This window comes from Pipistrellus kuhlii, unplaced genomic scaffold, assembly GCF_014108245.1.
Source record: "Pipistrellus kuhlii isolate mPipKuh1 unplaced genomic scaffold, mPipKuh1.p scaffold_m20_p_5, whole genome shotgun sequence".
Classification (NCBI taxonomy): domain Eukaryota; kingdom Metazoa; phylum Chordata; class Mammalia; order Chiroptera; family Vespertilionidae; genus Pipistrellus; species Pipistrellus kuhlii.
Window position 1 is genome coordinate 68899093 of NW_023425551.1, and position 11829 is coordinate 68910921.

Sequence of the window (11829 nt, forward strand, 5' to 3'; positions counted from 1 at the left end):
GTTACTTTGTCTTCAGTCCCAAAGATTATACAACTGAAGCCAATGAAACAATAATGAATACATGAATCTATTTAAGAAATATGTATTGAGAGACTAGTTTGAATTGAAAATACTCTTATCTAATGAAAAAGGATACCAAAAAAGAACTACCTGGTATTATTATTTCATCTTAAGGTAAAAATCAGCCTGACATCACAAAAATGGTATGGACATATTTAGAATAAAAGACAATTATTTAAATTAAATTAAATTAAATTTAGTCTTCAAAGAAAGCTAATAAATTATCAAATGTACTTTAAATAAAAAGACTGTAAGGAAGCTCCATATATTTTACTCATTGATTTGGTATTTACATACCTAGCTAATTGGTTCTCTCTTGTTCTCCTTCTCCCTCAAATCTCTGGAGAAACATGTACATACATGCAAATACACATGATATAATGATCACTGTATCTGTACATAGTACAGATTTGAAAAACTAGAAATACATAGAGTAGTAATATGATTCTTTATGGTAGTGCTTTCTTGATTTAAAAAATAGTAGAGTTAGTAATATTATATCTTTGCTTGAATATTCTTATGCTTAATTTCTTTTGTATGTTTATTATTTGCCAAAAGAACTCACAAGCTGTCTGACCAAAGTCTATTTTGTATAAAATTTCAATTAATTAAATATTATTATAAATAATTGTTTCCTCTTTCTTATTTATTTGTTTATTTATTTATTTATTTATTTTGTTATAGGAATTCATTTTAATAAAAACCTCACACATACACATGCACACACACAGACACACACACACAGATACTCATCATATTTATTCCATACTCAAACCAAATAAATTGTTACATTATTATGTATTCACTATAAAAATTAAATTAATGTCTTATAGGACAAATTTTAAAGAATTGAGTTTTAGATAAGATAACTCATCATTATATTTAGTCATATAAAATCATTTCTAGGAAAATAAAATATTTTTTTCTTCTTTCTGAAAGCTCTTAATATTTTTCTTCTACGCTGGTATCCTAAAATCTTACCAGGATGTACCTAAGCATCGCTAAGGAAAACAGCCCTGCTCTAATTAATAGAACTTCATTTCCTGAATGCTAGAAATTAAAAATTACAATAACAACGTATTAAACACTAGAGGCCCAGTGCACAAAATTTGTGCACTCATGGGGGGGGGGGGTCCCCTCAGCCTGGCCTGCACCCTCTGGTATTCTGGTAGCCCTCAGGGGATGTCTGACTGATGGCTTAGGCTCACTCCCCACAGGGAGCAGGCCTAAGCTGGCAGTGGGACATCCTTAGTGCTGCTGCAGAGGCAGCAAAGGCTCCTGCCACTACCACTGCTCTCACCAGCTCAGTGATTCTAGCTGAGTAACATTCTCCTTGTGGGAGCACACTGACCACCAGGAGAAAGCTCCTGCATTGAACATCTTCCCCCTGGTGGTCAGTGTACATCATAGGAACCAGTCATTCCACTATGTGGTTGATTTGCATATTAGCCTTTTATTATATAGGATTTTATTCCTCTGGACAAATTGTTTATTTATAATATTTTCCTGGACAAATAGATGATTTCTTTTACATGTACATTAGTTTCTCTTTCCTATGAGCTTTTAGAAGTGTGCTAATATAAAAATATGAAACCCACTGTACCCTTCTTGCTGAGCATCACAAATAATCATTTTTGCTACCAGGATGTCCCAATACGCTTCCTTCTGTGCTGATCATAATGCAAAACTTAAGTTTACTCAGGTACTTTGTAAAAGGTTATAATTTGATGTGCTAAGGAAGTGGGTTGTGATGGTCATCACCTCTGACTTGTGAACACTCCCTCCTATCTTCATATAATGCTGTTCTAAGAAACAGTAACATTTTATTTTTTAAAATTCTGAGTTAGTGGTTTTTATTTCCCAATAGTGTATATACTCTTTTTATCTGTGTTGCCTAGAATTCAATGATACATTTTAATCTGAAGATTTAAGTCTGCTTCTGCTCAGATAAGCTCTCATACTATTTAATAACTTCCACTGCTTCATCTCTTCATTTTTATTCTTTTAGCGATGTTTTTATTTACCCAGAAAGTCAACTGCATTTGTTATCCAAATCTATTATTTTCTGACCTTATCTCATTGGTTGTTTTTTTTTAAAATTTTTTTAATTGATTCTGTACAGAGAGGAAGGGAGAAAGATAGAGAGTTAGAAACATCGATGAGAGAGAGTCATCAATCAGCTGCCTCTTGCACACCCCCTACTGAGAATCTCTGTTTCTTTTATTCATCTATTGTGTGTGTGTGTGTGTGTGTGTGTGTGTGTGTGTGTGAGCGCACACACAAATTATGGTCCATTTTTAAAGATCCAGCAAAGTTTTATTTTTTGTCTCTGTGTGTGGGTGTGCATGTCTGTGTGTGCTATGCTTGAATCTCCTTGTTTTTATGATTTTGCATATTGAGCAGGATTTTCTTTTTGGTCAAGTTCAAAATAAAAGTCTAATCCAGCTTTGTCAACACTTATATAACATATATATGCTATATGTTAAAAAAAAAATAAAAGCAACAATAGCATTTAAGATGTCTAGTAGAGTGCAAAACTACCAAAAACTACCATCCTCTGGAGCATTTTCTCAATCTATTGAGATTTTTCTTCCCAGCAATTGTCATCAGTTTGGCTCAAATAAACTCACAAAAATTCTCTGTAGGTTTGGACATTTCTTATTTTGAAAGTGCAATTATTAACAAACGGTAATTTTTATATTGGATATATTAGAAAGACTATAAAGACAATTTGCCAAAAACTACAACAATAAGGAAAACAGAAATTGCCTTTGCATTTGGTATAAACCAGACAATAGTGAAGATTTGAAAGTATACAACATGATCTAGAATAACTCTTTATTCAGATTGTTTGTCAAGTTTTTTCATGTTATTAAAAGAGCCTGAAGCTGAACATCTTAGACATCTGAACATCTTAGATGAACTACTTTTTGTGTCATTTATGCCATGAAGAAGATGGGAAAATTTTATCAGCAGACTCAAAGGAGAGTCCTTGGCCTTACAACAGAATTGGTGAATAAATATATACATATGGATTTTTATTCTCCAGTGCCTTTTTCTAGTTTGAAACATGTTTTTAAATGACACATCAATCATTAGATAACAGGGATTTGACAATGATGACTTTTACCTCAACTCTGTGCTTTGGGAAAGAGCAAAAGTTAATAGAAATCACCCTTTTATGTTTCATAAAACAGCTTATTGAAAAAAACAACCTTTCCCCATATAATTTAGATAAAACTCACACACAAGCCCTATGATGATGTCAGGCACAAACCCTCCAAATTCCCATTGAGGAGGGGCAAAGTCTGTCTCCCCAAAGTTTGCCTTTTGAGGATATTGATTAAGCTGGTGACTTTTAAGAACAAAAGACACAAAAAAGAGCCTTTTACCTCCTCCTCACTTGTGAATTCAGGTAGAAAAATCTGCTCCAGGAAGAGAGATCACCTTAGCCTAAGTGTGGCAGACAAAGAGCAACCTGGCCAAGTCTGTTAGACTCCCTTCTGAGTCCCATTGTTTCTGGGGACTCATAAATAATTTGTTTACCAAATGTTTGCTCCTTCTTACCTACCTGTGAATTACCTATCTTCTCCTTTAAGTCCCAGACCATTACTCCCTATTCCTTAGCTCAAGATGGCATTTAAGCCACAACTGTCCGATATGTCCTCAGATTTCATTTAAGTCAACTCATTACCTGATTTGAGTCAATTCTTATGGAACACTTGCATGTAAATATGTAATAAATTTGTTTTTTGTCTTGTTTATCTGTTTCATGTCAATTTGTTTATTAACCAGCCAGAAGAACTAAGAGTGAAAACACCATAAGATGCTGGCCTCAAGGTAAAATATTCTCTGGAACTACTACTATCCCATCGAGCTGTCCTTTCATCCGTTTGCACATGCCCTTGTCTTTCTGGACTTGCTCACTCCTTTCAATATATTTTATATTGATTTCAGAGAGGGAGGGAGAAGGAAAGATAGAAATATAAATGATGAGAAAATTATTGATTGGCTGCCTCCTGCGTGCCCTACTGGGGATTGAGGTCACAACCCAGGCCAGTCATGGTACAGGAATCGAACCATGACCTTCTGGTTCATAGGTTGATGCTCAACCACTTAGCCACACCAGCTGGGCTCTATACTGTTAAGATACTTGCAGACATTATTACAATCACAATCTTCTCATTATCACAATAGTCCCTTTCACTCCTTTGCAACATATATATATATATATATATATATATATATATATATATATATATATTCACTTTTAGCTTCTTACCCAGGTGACACTGTTGTGCCTGTTGGTTTGCAGTGCTGATTATATTCTGAGCGATGTAATAGAAGTTTTCTAGCTGTTTCCAGATTACTCACCCATGTGTTATATATAGTAATATCTAATGAATTAATCAAAATAATTTCTTCTGCTTTTAAAATATTTCATATTGCTTGCACTACAGGATTTATAAAAGAAATTTAGTTAAAGTATATTGGATTGTTAAATATATTAGGTCTAGTAATAATTAATGTCGTTTTCTAATACCTTTTTTAAATCGAATTTATTTAAACAATACAACAAAATTTAATCAACAATATAGTTGCTGTTGTTTTCTACTACTTGTGCCCAACGCTCAGGAAGCATTTTAATCCCTCTGTTGTAAAATTCTTGTGATTTTGATGCAAAAAATTCGGTCAATGCATTTTTGAGGCATTCTTCATTATTAAATTTTTTTCCAAGAAGAAAGTTTTGCAAAGAACGAAACAAATGGTAATCAGAAGGGGCAATATCAGGAGAATATGAAGGTTGAGGGAGAACTTCCCATTCCAACTGGCGCAGTTTTTCAGCAGTGATTCTTGCAGTATGCGGTCGTGCGTTATCGTGGTGAAGAATTACGCCCTTCCGATTAATCAGCGCAGGTTCTTTTTCTCTTAAAGCTTGGGCTAACCTTTCCAATTGGGCACTATACACTGCACTTGTAATGGTTTGGTTAGATGGTAAAAGTTCATAATGAAGAATTCCTTTACAATTCCACCAAACACACAACATCACTTTTTTCGCATGCAAGTCAGGTTTTGGCGTGGGCTGCGGAGCCTCATTTTTGTCCAACCATTGAGGCCACCTTTTCAAATTAACATACAGCAGCCATTTTTCATCTCCGGTAACAATTTGCTCTAAAAACGGCAAACGGTTTTGACGAGAGAGGAGCGAACTGCAAATTGTGACTCTTTGATTACGGTTGTTGTCGGTCAACTCATGAGGAACCCGTTTTCCAAACTTTTGGACTTTGCCAAGTGCATGCAATTGATTGGAAATTGTTTTTTGTGAACAATTTAAAGTTGTCGCAAGCTCTTGGGTAATTTGAGGATTTTGCACCAAAAGAGCTTGAAGAGCTTCTTGATCAAAATTGGACACACGGCCTCGACCACTCTTGTCATCTAACGAAAAATTTCCCTCGCGAAATTTCTCAAACCAACACTGGCATTTTCTGGCACTAACTGCATCTTGACCAAGAGCACTACAGATGTTTTTTGCAGCCTCACTTGCTTTTCTTCCTAATTGGAACTCGTAAAGCATGCAGTGCCGAATATGCTCTTCATCCGCCATCTTCTTAGCCCTAGTTTTGCAACAAAAACCAAACCAAACACAAACTTTTTCAAGCAAAACTTGTTAATTGCACTTCACACGTTCTGTAGATACCACGTGTTTGAAGGTTATGTCAATACAAGTCAACGCCAAGCAAGATTTTAAACGAATGTTTAAAAACGACATTAATTATTACTAGACCGATATTTGGGAAAATGTGAGCGATATTTTAAATTTATTGGATCTGGATCTAAGAACTAAAAATGTCAGATTACATAAAATACCTTATAGAGTGCTTGGAATGGAGTAGATTTAAAAAAAAATAAAAGCTTCTCCTTTCCTCTTTTCAAACACATTTTACAGAGATGGATATGATTAAAGAGAAAGAAGGCCTCGTACTGCCTTTCTTTGAGGGAGATACCCCTTTCATTTGTTTTATATTCACAACAGAGCTGCTTCCATCTCACTCAGTGGTTGGCAGAAGGGAGAGGAGGTTGTCCAAATGCTGTTATTAACCTTAGAGAATGAGATTTAAAACATTTGAAACACAAAGAGCTAGACTCAGCATGGGAGCTCTCTGCACCCTGGAAAAAGCTGATTTGAAAGAACCTACTTAATAAAGCATACAGAGATGTAAACAATCCACAAGGATTTTAAAAAACTGATTACAAATCATTCATGAGCCCCAGCTACCCATTCATTGCTAGGTTCCTTAAGCATAATCATGCTCACCAACGTGGGTTTCTGAACTTACACCTGGAAATCCTGGTAAATACGACTCAGGGAGAGGCAGGAAGACATCAGGACTATGTCCTCTTATTGAAAATATGCCACGTACATGGCTCCAGGCTTTCTAAAAATACACTGTGAGACCTGAGTCTCAGAAAAGGAGTAAGATGCCACTGCGAAGCTCTCAGGCCTTGGTGCAACACAGTTCAGCTCATGTGAAAAATAAAATAATAAAATAAAACAAAACAAAATAAAGTGAAATAAAATAAAATAATAAAATAAAACAAAATAAAATAAAATAAAATAAATAAAAATAAATAAAAATAAAATAAAATAAAATAAAATAATAAAATAAAATAAAATAAAATAAAATAAAATAAAATAAAATAAAATAAAATAAAATAAATAAAATAAAATAAAATAAAATAAAATAAAATAAAATAAAAAAGATCATTAGTCCAACTGACTGGAAGGGGTCGCTGTGGAGGCAGAAATGCTGACCCAGGGAGGGGGTGAGCAGGTGCGCGGTGGAAGTGTAGATCCCAGGAGTGAGCGCCAGGTGGCAGTGCTGTGCCTGCGCTATTAAGCGCTCAGAGCCTGCAGCAAAGTTGTCAACAAGGTGACCCTGGGTGCCTTTTCTTCCCAGTGACTCTGCGCTGCATCCTGGCGCAGTGCGCAGACTCCCACCGCTGCTGTGCGCCCTCCCGGCTGGCTACTGCCTCGCCCCTCACCGCCCAGTCGTCCCCTCTTACCTGCCAGTCTCACTATTGCCAGAACCATTTTGCCAGCCGCCGCTGTGATGCAGTGTCTCTACCTGTGGTCCTCGCTGCAGGCCGCCTTTGGAAAGTACTTCTCGTCCCTTTAGGTGCAAGTCAGCGTCTGGACTGTGCCAGGGCCATATACGCACACTGTCAAGGTCACCGTGCCCCTCTGGGTGGTCCTCATGAAGGAGAAGCAGAAGACCACCTGGTCTGCTGGGGATACATCAGCATCAGGAAGGGCTGCCTGCTGTCCGCTGTCTCCACTCTGCAGTCTGACAAGCTGGGCTTCTCGGTGCTTTCTCACCCACACTGCACTTTCAGAATATCTTCTCCATTAAGGTACCGAGAGCGTTGTGGATCCACCATTTCCAGCTGCTGCACATCTTGGGCTTCCACATCTTCTTTATGATCCCCACTTGGGTCCTAGTGGACCCACTACTTTCCTGGTCAGCAGTGGCCTGACCTAGTGTCCCAGTGGCCCTGCACACCCCTGCTCCTGGCTGTCAGCACCTCCTCCTAACAGGACAGGGGACAGGAGCAGACAGGAGCACTAGCAGAGCCCCCAGGGGATGTCCCACCACAGCGTTCTCTTCCCCCAGGAGGGGGATTGTCCAAATGACCACGATAACTTCGTCACAGACCACTTCCCAAACGCAGACAATTTGAATCACTCTGACCTACAGAGCCTAGCAGTGATTTTCAACAAGAATATTGAAAGCATGCAACACCTATGGAGTCAGAGGCACTGCCCTCTTTTCCCTTAGAGCAGTGGTCGGCAAGCTGCGGCTCGCCAGCCACATGCGGCTCTTTGGCCCCATGAGAGTGGCTCTTCCACAAAATACCACGCGCGGGCGCACACATACAGCGAGACTGAAACTTCGTGGCCCATGCGCAGAGGTTGGGTTTTCGGCTCTCAAAAATAAATTTCCATCATTGTACTGTCGATATTTGGCTCTGTTTGCTGACCACTGTCTTAGTGTCACATTTAAAAATGACAACAGCCAACGCAATAGCCGCCTGGAGTGAATGAATCAAATTTATTTTTGTTGTTGTTGTCGTGCGGCAGAATTTTAGAGTTAGTTTTATGTGCCATGAGATGAAAAGGGTTGGAAATTCCTGGCCTAAAGGAAAACGTGGGCCATTCTGTGATTCCACCCCCACCCCCAGCAGGATCAGAAACTAATGACAACCAGTGAATGAAGCCCAGTCTCGGGGTCCTGCACAGCCATCAGAGGACTCTGAGGCCCCTGGCCGGTCAGCAGAAGACCCTCCCTGCAGCGGCCATCAGTGGGCGGTGACGCTATGGACAGCTTGGCCAGGTTTGACCCTCCTGCGAGCACTTACTGCCCCAAGCATGTATTTCAGAGTTCCTGTTCTGCTTCCCAAACAGCATTTCCAGACAACACCCTGGAAAGGCGGTATTGCTGGGGATACAGACCTTGGAGTGGGCAAGAGATGGACACAGTTTCCCCATCAGCCCCTTGGCCATTCGCATCTGCTGGCAAGGGCTCCGAGGAGAACAGCTACTGCCTGGAGCACGGAATTCTTGGAGGCTGATTCTCTGACCTGCAAGTCAGAGTCCTGTGTTTTGGGATTTTCTGTTCCCTTTTCCCTTGATGTTTCTACTAATTTTTCATTTTTTCCCCATTTTAGTTTATACATGTCAATTTTAAAATTCAATAGTCTCTCCTTCAATTTGGTTGCCGCCTGCCTCAAAAGTTCATTTTTGCTCACTTTATTATGAAATTTCCACTTAAAGAAAGGAACTCATCACATTTTGCTGTGAATAAGAGCTCTTTTTTTTTCTTATATTTTTTTAAACACCCTTTTAAGGGTTTTATTTTTTAAATATATTTTTATTAATTTTTTTTTTTTTTTTTTTTTTTTTTTTTTTTTTTTACAGAAAGGAAGGGAGAGGTATATAGAGAGTTAGAAACATCCATCAGCTGTCTCCTGCACACCCCCTACTGGGGATGTGCCCACAACCAAGGTACATGCCCTTGGCCAGAATTGAACCCGGGACCCTTCAGTCCATAGGACAATGCTCTATCCACTGAGTCAAACCAGTCATGGCTCTTTTTTTTCTTTTCTTTCTTTCTTAATAGATTTTGTAAAACATCTTATTTTTCCTTTAGCTGTTTAATTTCTAAATCAATTTGTCCACATTCTTTTCTTTTCGTTCAGAGGTGGCAGCAATTGAATCAGACAATCTGGCGACCTTTCTCTCTTTCTCCGTGGTTCCAATTATTGCTCCTTTTTCCTGCATTGATTCCCTCAGTCCTTGAAGCCCTTCTGGGAGCAATTAAGTAGACTCATCGAGTTCATCAGATTCCATTGCCTTCGGAGAGACTGCATTCTGCGCTCACTGACCCTGTGGAGGGCTGAGAAAAAGCATCGTTGGCATTGCAGAGCTGCCTTCCACTGAGCCGGTTAGTGCTGGTTTCTTCTCCAAAGGTTGATTGCAGTCCATGAGATGGCTATCCTGGCTTAAGCTGCTCCATCTCAGTATTTTATTTTCTTCAGCAGACAGTGCTTCTTGCACTTTCAAAGCTTTCCATGGATGTACTTTGTACAAGGCCAGCTCCAACCAGCAAACTGAAGTTTCTGCAGCATATTCTTTAGCACGATTTGTTCTCTTTTCAAAAGTATGATGTCTAAGTCTTTCTATTGAAAACAGCAGAAGCATGAGGGTTGATGTCATTAAAGCGTGCCTGGAGCACATCTCACCCTTGAGGGTTCTTGTCTCATAAAGTTTGAAGAATGAAATTCAAGGACTGAAAGGACTTGTTAGTTAAAAGGGTGGAAATTTATTGGAAGCAAATACAGACTCCCACAAAGGGAGACGTTCCCAAGGGAGTAACCCAGCAAGCTTTTTTTCTAAGATTTATGAAGGCTGTTGTTCTTTGTCCCTTCATGCTCCCTGCTAGTGGACCCCTTCCCCACTTTATGACTCCAAGCTTTTCTAATTGGACAGTCTTTGGCAGAATATCAGCTTCAAAGTCCAAAACCCACAAAGGGGTTTTGTCTCTCCCCCTTTGTCTCTCCCCCTTACCCTGCAACTTTCCTCTATCTCATGTAAACATAGGTTTTCCACTTTCCAGCATCTGTCGACATGTCTCTATCCTCTGTCAAAGTACGTTTCTGTTTTCCCCATACTCTGTGGCTTTTCCTTATCCTCTGTGAATGTATGTCTTCCTTGCCCCTTATCTTGTGGCCCATTTCTGTTCTCTGTGAATATATGCCTTCTGGCGGCTGGCTCCAAGCCCTCAGCTATACACCCCTCCCCCATGGTCCCTCTTGATTCCTAAGACTCCCTAACCCTGCCTATCTTAGCCCTAGAATTCCTTTCTCATCACTCAGCGAAGGTGATGCAGTGGTTGATGGTACAAAGCCAGCTCTAGAATTTCCTGACTGAAGCTTCTTCAGCTTAATCTTTAGCACTACCCAGCTTCCTTGCAGAAGCATGATGTCTTAGTCTTTGTGCTGTAAGCAGCAGAAGCTTATGGGTTGCTGTCATCACCAGTGAAGGTGATGCCCATGTTGATGGTACAAGACCAGCTCCAGAATTTCCCGATCAAGTGGCTGACTAGAGCTTCTGCATCTCATTTTTTTAAGAGTTTGATTTCTGTATCTTTTTGTTGTTCTTTATGTCAGTAAGTAACCTTATGTTTTTGCTATAATTCTGTTGAATAATTTTTTAAAAAATATTCCCATTGTTTTAAGTTAAGAATGAGATGGTTTCGTGTGTGTACTTTTTAGTATTCATACAATTTGGACTAATTTATCATGGAAAGGTGTCATTTGAAAAGAATTGAAGAAGATCCTGTTAATTTTAAAACAAATGAATATTGTAATTATTATTTAGTAAATAAAATGGGAAGAATGTTAAGTAAGATATAGCTTGGAAATCCCTATTCTCTCTTCACTCTCCTCTCTCACTTCCTTTTGTTTTTATTCATTTTTCAAATCACCCTCTGATAACTTTTTTCTTTGTAAATAAAATTTTTGAGTTATTTAAAGATACTAAACCAAATTTTATAACTATTGCTAGAGGAATATTTTCTTTTAAAAAATTTTTTATTTATTAATTTGAGAGAGAGAGAGAAGATAAGAGTGAGAGAGAGATTGATTTGCTGTTCCACTTACTTATGCATAATTGGTTGCTTCTTGTGTGTGCCCTGTCAAAGACCCAACATGCAACTCTGGTACTCTAGTATATCGGGTGATGCTCTAACCAACTGAGCTACCCAGCCAGGGCTATAGGGAATAATTTTTATTAGGGAGACATAATTATCTGTTTAGGTCTTTTTAAATTTTTTTCTTGTAAAAATAATGGAATCCAGTTATTTCCTATTTTGTATTTTTATATAAAAATAACATTTTATTTTCATCATTCTTCATGTTGCACTTTAGAAGACTGGAGAAGCTGGCTGGTGGAAGGGTAAAGTTAATGGTAAAGAAGGAGTATTTCCAGACAATTTTACTGTTCAGATAAATGAACTGAATAAAGACTTTTTAGTAAGCTTTAATTTTTCAATTATAATAACATTTACAGAATCTTTTGCCAATGTTTATTTTAAAACAGGTTTTTAGCCCAACTGGTGTGCTCAGTGGTTGAGCATCAACATAGGAACCAGAAAGTCACAGTTCCATTCCTGGTCAGGGCACATGCCCAGATTTCCAGGCAGTAGGGGG